The sequence below is a fragment of the Galeopterus variegatus genome, unplaced genomic scaffold (assembly GCF_000696425.1).
Source record: "Galeopterus variegatus unplaced genomic scaffold, G_variegatus-3.0.2 Scaffold11319, whole genome shotgun sequence".
Lineage (NCBI taxonomy): Eukaryota > Metazoa > Chordata > Mammalia > Dermoptera > Cynocephalidae > Galeopterus > Galeopterus variegatus.
In genome coordinates, this window is record NW_007737430.1 from 9981 (window position 1) to 17790 (window position 7810).

The 7810-nt window shown below is 40.4% G+C and overlaps 1 long non-coding RNA gene across 1 annotated transcript in view; it reads right to left on the bottom strand.

The window, feature by feature from the left end:
- Positions 1 to 6490: 6490 nt before the first annotated feature.
- Positions 6491 to 7810, bottom strand: part of LOC103610568 — a 5445-nt gene continuing 4125 nt past the window's right edge. Inside the window, exon 2 of the long non-coding RNA XR_552223.1 lies at positions 6491 to 6769. This is a non-coding gene — a long non-coding RNA (uncharacterized LOC103610568). The remainder of the gene's footprint in view (positions 6770 to 7810) is intronic.

Below are 7810 nucleotides of genomic sequence, written 5' to 3' on the forward strand. Positions count from 1 at the left end.
AATAATTTCATATCATATACATATATCAAAACATCACATTGTACCCTGTACATTTATACAAGTATGATTTCTCAATTGAAAATAATAGTAATTTTAAAAATCAGTTGTAATTCTGTACATCAGCAATGAACAATCCAAAAAGAAAGTTAAGAAAACAATTTCATTTACAAAAGCATACAAAGTAATAAAATACTTAGAAATAAATTGAAACAAGAAAGCAAATGACTTGTACACTGAAGCTCTAAAACATTACTTATAGAAATCAAAGGGCCGGCCTGGTGGCACACTGCTACAGTGGGCTGCTTGAGAGCATGGCGGTGCTCTCGCTGAGGGTTCAGATCCCACATTACAGACCGGTTCCCGCTCACTGGCTGAGCGAGGTGCGGGCGCAGCACCGAGGGTTGCGATCGGCGGTGCTCTCGCTGAGGGTTCAGATCCCACATACAGACCGGTTCCCGCTCACTGGCTGAGCGAGGTGCGGGCGCAGCACCGAGGGTTGCGATCCCGTTGCCGGTCCAGTCCAGTACGGGCGCGACACTGAGGGTTGCAATCCGTTGCCGGACACGAAAAAAGACAAAAAAAAGGAAAGAAAAAAAAAAAGAAATCAAAGAAGACCTAAATAAATGGAAAGACATCCCACATTTAGGGATTGGGAAATTTAATATTGCTGAGATAGCAAAACTATCCTAATTGATCTACAGATTCAATGCATTTGCTTTCAAAATTCCTATGTCATTTTTTGTAGAAATGAAAAAGCCAATCCTCAAATGCATATAAAATTGCAGAGGTGCTCAAATAGTGAATACAATATTGAAAAAGAATAAAGTTGGAGGGCTCACACTTCCCAATTTCAATTACTACAAAGCTAAAGTAATTAAAACAGTGCAGTACTGGCATAAGGATAGTTATATATATACCAATGGAATAGAATTTAGAGCCCAGAAATGGACCTGCACATCTATGACCAATTGGTTTTTGACAAAGATGCTAAGCTCATTCAATGGGGAAAGGACAGTCTTTTCAACAAGTGCTGGGACAACTGGATATCCACATGCAGAAAGAATAAAGTTGAACTCCTACCTCATACCACATACAACAATTAAGTCAACAATTAGTAATGAACTAAATGTAAGAACTAAAGCCATAAAACTCTTAGAAGAAAAATAGGAGTCAATCTTCATGACCTTGGATTTGGCAATGGATTATTAGTTATGACACCAAAAGCACAAGCAATAAGAGAAAAGAAACAGATAAGTTGGAATGCATACAAAGTTTAAAACTTTTGTACATCAAAAGACACCATCCAAAAAGTAAAAAGACAACCCATGGAATGAGACAAAATATTTGCACATCACATTTCTGATAGGGGGATAGTATTCAGAATATATAAAGAACTCTCCTACAAGGGGCTGGCCCATGGCTCACTCGGGAGAGTGTGGTGCTGATAACACCAAGGCCATGGGTTTGGATCCCTATATAGGGATGGCCAGTTAGCTCATTGGGGAGAGCGTGGTGCTGACAACACCAAGTCAAGGGTTAAGATCCCCTTACTGGTCTTTAAAAAAAAAAAAAAAAAAAAAAAGAACTCTCCTACAACTCACTAAATAGAAAAAAAAAAACAATTTAAAAATTGGGCAAAACCTTGAACAAACATTTCTCCAAAGAAGATGTACAAATGGCCAAGAAGCACATGAAAAGATGCTTAACATCATTTGTCACTAAGAAAATTCAAATCAAAACCACAATGAGATAGCACTTCATACTCTCTAGGATTTCTATAGTCAAAAATGGAAATTAACAACTGGTAGCAAGGATGTGGAGAAATTGGAACCTCATACATGGCTGGCGAGAGTGTAAAATGGTGCAGCCACTATGGAAAAAGTTTGATGGTTTCTTGAAAAGTTAAACATAGAATTACCATATGACCATAATGACCCAACAATTCTACTCTCAAAATAATTGAAAACAGGTACTAAAATAAATACTGTATAGCAGCACTATTCAGAACAGCCAAAAGGTGGAAACAACCCGATATCCATCAACAGGTGAATGAATAAACAAATTGTGGTATGTACGTACAATGGAATGTTACTCAGACAAAAAAGGAATGAAGTGCTAATACATGCTAAATGTGAATAAACCTTGAGAACATTATGCTACTAGAAAGAAGGCAGATACAAAAAGTAACATACTGTATGATTCCATTTATATAAAATATCCAGAATAGGTAAATATGCAGAGATGGAAAACAGGTTGTGGTTGCCAAAGGCTAAGGGGATTAGGGAATGGAAAGTCACTGCTTAATGGCTGTGGGGTTTCCTTCGGGGATGACAGAAATATTTCAGTAGTAGATAGAGGTGGTGGTTGCACATCCTTGTGGATGTACTAAATGCCACTGAAATGTTCACTATGTTACATGTTTCACATCCATTCTTTAAAAAGGGGGGACAAGAGACAAAGGTAGAACTTATGTGGACAAATACAGGAAAGAATTGAAACTTTTGAGAAGATCCTGTAATAAGCTCAGCCAGATCAGTTGTCTTGTACGGGAATGCCTGTTTTCTAGATCCACCCAGACCATTTCTTGGTTGCGTCTGGACTCCTAACTAGTGTTGGATCTCAACATGTTCCAAAGGAACAAAACTGCTTATACTTCAAAAGGATCACAAGATTTTGCTAAAGTATTATTGCAAAAAAAATATGGAAAATATATTTATCATGGGAAAGTATTCTAAGAGTGTAAAACCAAGGAAGACAGTATGTAACTATGAATTTATTGATAGGGGTCTGGATTTAATTTGTAAGCTCAAGTGGCTGGGTTCTCTCTAAGAGTTTGCTTGGTCAGTTGACTGAAATTTGGATTCAACTGGGTCTATACTCAATGAACTTTTGAAGCTAAAATTTCCCTGTGATTATGAGAGAAAGAAATTCAAAGTGTTAGAGAGGTAGAAATTTTGAAATATTTTTATGATATGCAACCCACACACCCATTCAACCCCCACCACATTTCCTGTAAGGACCCAAATCTTCCCTGAGGAACTGAGAAATACATTAGTGACAGGGAACCAGCTTCCTTTAAAAACTCTTTGGTGGCCGTTTTCTGTAGGCCAAGTATGAAGGTGCAAAGTGCTGCCACTAAGAGGGGCCTTCCTAATTTCAATGAGAATTATGGATTATTGTGGTAACAGAGGCCAGGTGACCGTGATGAACTGTCAGAGGTAAGGTGGATTCAATTGTTATAATGTAAAGTGGGGATGACTGGTCAATACAATGATTTGATCTTGAGAATCTTTGTTAGTAGCTAATTGATACGTGTCCCTCAGAATAAAATGAGCAGCCTTGATCCATATATTAGGAAAAAGGCAAGGTCTAGATCTGAAAATCTGGTGTAAGTCATTATAAGGGCAAGTCATGGCCTCTTACCTAGTTTCCAGACCTAAGCCACTTCACACACCTGGAACCTCCTAATTAAATTGGGTCCCCTTAAGGGACCTACAACATTACCACAAATACATGTCTTCTTCTCAACCTTCACTCAAAAGAATCTGTTGCCATTTCCTTGAGTGATCATGCATAGGAAAAAAGGAAATACCCAAACCTTTTAGAAATTAAAAGTACAGATTATTGACTTCCCCCAAAAGACCACTGGAATAACCTGATGATCAAACAAAGCCAAGTTTATTACTTATGTAGTAAAGGTAAACACAACCTTGACAGAATCTTGGTAGTTCCAGAAGGGGAAGATCAAGGATAGATGTGTACAAAGTTTTAGGATCTGAATTTGAGTAGTTTAAAGTGGCTTTTGCAATGCAGGGGTCAATTGGAATGGGACAAAATTTGTGATATAGGGGCTGGCCAGTTAGTTCAGTTGGTTAGATCATGGCACTAATAACACTAAGGTCCGGGGTTTGATCCCTGTACCAGTCAGACTCCAAAAAAAAAAAATTAAATTCATGACATAACAGGATTGGTGGGCACAGTGACCATGAGTTGTGGAGGAGTCTTGAAGAGAAAATAGTTGTTTCATAAGCAGCTGGATTTGGCCAATTGACTCACCTGTTGCCCTGGAAAGGGTGATGATTGAAAAGTCAATTCCTCAGATAAAGCTGACAACAAAGCTATGCTCTGGTTTACTACAGTCCTATCTTTGTGGGCAAGAATTTCCTGGAAGAAATAGTAAAGTCTTGCTGATGTAGGGGCCTTAGTTTTGAGTCGTGATAATTAAGCCATGTGAATGTAAATGGTCTTCATTTTCTCTGGACAGTGGCTCTAAATTGATACTAATTCCTTGTGACCCCAAACACCATTGTGGTCCACCAAAGTGGGGGCTTATGGTGGTGAGGAGACGGGTAGTGTGCCCAAGTGTAGAGCTAGGGCTGGGTCTCACGGATCCCTCAAGCCCATTCACAACCCTTCACAGGCAGGTCTATGAGCTAGGTAACAGGAAAAGGCCATTGGAGCCTTGGTCAAAGAAAGAATAGTCTTTATTCAGCACACACACATCTAAGGCAGTCCAAAGAGAAACTGAGCAGCTGTCGGCAAAGTCCAAAGAAAAAACTGAGTAGCTGCCAGCAAAGTAAACATGCTCTATTTGTAGACACGAGCTCTGCCTAGCTGCTGCTTCACACACTGAAGAACACAGAAGAATAGCAACAAGCTAAAAGTACCCGGATGAACGTGGGCACTAACTCCACCCCATACAACTTGTTTACAAAGAATGTGCTGCACTGCCCCCAACTGGACCTGAGGTGAGGGGGCCTGACTAAACTACTCTGTTTTTCTCACACCAAGTTCAAATCACAGTGATCCAAATAGGTCTTTAGACCAACCGTGTGGTTATTTCCCAGATCCTTAACTTATATTCAGAATAAATGTACTCAGAAACAGGTAGAAACCCCATACTGGCTCTATGAACTGTAGAGTGAGTTTTGTTATGGTAGAAAGAACAAGTGGAAGCCTGGGAAATTCTGTTCCCTACCAGGACAGTAAAAGTAAAATTACTTCACAAGCAATACTTGTAAAGACCACTAAAAGCATGTTACTTACCTTCCTGAGACAACAGTGCACCTTAACAATTTTATCTCCAGACTGCATCATTTCTTCTGCTCCATTATATAGTTTACAGAGATCTTAATCATCTTAACATTCCATAGAACATCAGGTTCTGTGGCCAACAACTCTTGTACTTGTTCGATGGACTATGAACAAAGTGGTTATGGTGATAGGGACAGAGGTTACGCATATGCATACCAACATGGATTTATTCTCACCATGCTGACCTAATTACTACTACCAATGAGTGGCCAATCTTCCATCAGCAGAGACCCATTCTGAACCCCAACATGACACCTCTCTTCTGGGGAATTAGCTAGCCACCTAATAAACAGGTTGATTATATTGGATCTTTTTCATCATGAACAGGGTAGCAATTTGAACTCACTGGACTCACATCTAGTATAGACATGAATTTACTGGTGAATTGATCAGTCTTATCCACATTTCATCACCCAGAGCAGTTGGCCTCAGTTATGACATCAACTCATTTACACTGCCAGTTCAGAAACAAGACCCTGAAAAGACAGAGGCAAAGGAAATATGGTATGGAAAGTGAAAGAAGAAAGTTAGAAGAATAAATTATGGCTTCATGATCAATTGGTGGCTTGTAGTGTGAGAATGTGTGTGTGTGTGTGAAAGACAGAGAGAGAGAGAGCTAATTTGTTCTTCTTTCTCCTCTTTCTTCTTATTATTTTATATACCAATTGGTGGTGAACATTCAGATGAGGTTTTAGCTGAATATGAGATATAACTAACATTACCCACAGATGGATACCATGACTGTTGAAGGATACAAAGTGCAAAAAATAGTTAAACATTTTCAGGCAAAAGCAAAATGTTGCTTTTACTGAAAGTTTAAATATGGGAAAATGGTGTGCATGGATGTTGAATGGCCAAAGGAGTGGACTATGCCAGTGTTAAAACTATTGCTTCGGCTCCAAACCCACAGGTCTGTACTCTGATTTGTGATCCTGGGGCTGCTTTGTCATCAAGATTCCGCTTAGAATCTAGATACTGTAAGTCAGGAAGAGGTGGGGGTGGGGGACTGTAATTCCTTGTACGGTCCTATTTTGCCTTTCCCTAACTCTCTCTCATAACTTTCCAATCTCACGTGTCCCATTATCTCTCCAGGGCTGCACTATCAGGCATTTTCATGGTTCTGCAAGTAGCACAATAGTGCAGTATTTTCTCTTTAATTTAATTTTATTTATTTTTCTTTTTAAAAAAGATGATGGGCGAGGGGATCTTAACCCTTGACTTGGTGTTGTCAGCACCACGCTCTCAAGGGAGCTAACCGGCCATCCCTATATAGGATCTGAACCCGTGGCCTTGGTGTTATCAGCACCACACTCTCCCGAGTGAGCCACGGGCCGGCCCTCTTTAATTTTTATATTTGTGATCTAATGTGTCACAAAGCACTCCAAACTTCAGCAGCTTAAAATACAAAAACAAATATTTATTATCTCACAGTTCTGTGGGTCAGGGATGTGGCTTCATCTTCGCTGGGTGCCTCTGGGGTAAGGTGTCTCCTGAGGTTACCGTGAGGCTGTGGGCCAGGTGCAGTGCTCTCAAGGCTTGACTGGAAGAGGCTCCACCCCAGGGTCACTCACGTGGCTGTTGGCAGCCTTGTTCCTTCCGCATAGAGTGTCTCTTGACTTCAAGGTTGGCTTCTCCCAGGGTGAGTGATCCACGAGAGAATGGAAGCAAAAGCACCCTAGACAGAGGTCGAATCTTTGTAACTTAACATCAGAAGTCACACTCCGCTAGTTCATTGTATTCTACTCTTTAGAAGTGAGTCACTGAATCCAGCCCACACTCAAGGGGCGAGGAACACCCAAGGGTGTGAATACCCAGAAACAGGACCCTCTTAGAGGCTGCCCATCACCTCCTTTTAGGTTCCAGTTGCAAATCCTGATTGCTGATACAAATAAACTGGGCTCTGATTAATTTGAACAAATAATAGTGTCGTACAAGTTGTTGATTCACGTGGAGCCTAGAACACTAAGAATCAAATATTTTGAATTTGTCAGTCTATCTCTAATCTGCTGGGAAGAGGCAGGTCCCTGCTCGCTCTAGTGACAGGCAATACACAATCAGTAAAAACCATGTTCAACTTTTGCATCCCACAGTACTCACATCCATTTCCCATTTGGCCTCACAGTGATTCTGCAATGAAGATACAGTGACTGTTAAAATAGACCCTCTTTTACAAACGAGGAAACGGAGGCTCTGAGGAGTTGGCTGGATTGCCCAAGTTTAGTAAATGTAGAACCAAGATTCGAGAAGGGGGCTTTTGAGTCTAAGTTCAGGATACTTCACTTCATGTCAGGCTGTTACTGGGAAAAACTATCCTGAGAAGCACAAGCTACGTTACCTTGGAGAAATTCTCCGTTAGAAGCTTCCAGTTCCCTTTTCTTAAATTCTTGACGCACCCAGTAGCCATAATCTCTTGAAAACTAGAGATGCTTTTGCTAAACAACTAAGTGATGAATGCATTATCAGTTATGATTATTCAGTTCCTGTCTTCTGAGTCGCACAGTACAAATGCAATTCCTCAAACCTAGATGAAAATTACAATTACATCTTTGGGCCTGCTGAATTCAGGAAACAGCCTCAAAGTGATGATAATGTGGCTGAGGTGGAGGAACCAAAGAATCCATGTGAGCATCTCTCTAAATGAAGACAGAATCTTCGTTGCATCCCAACACCCCTTCCAAGCCCCAGCCTCAAACTACCACTTCTCAGTGGAATATGA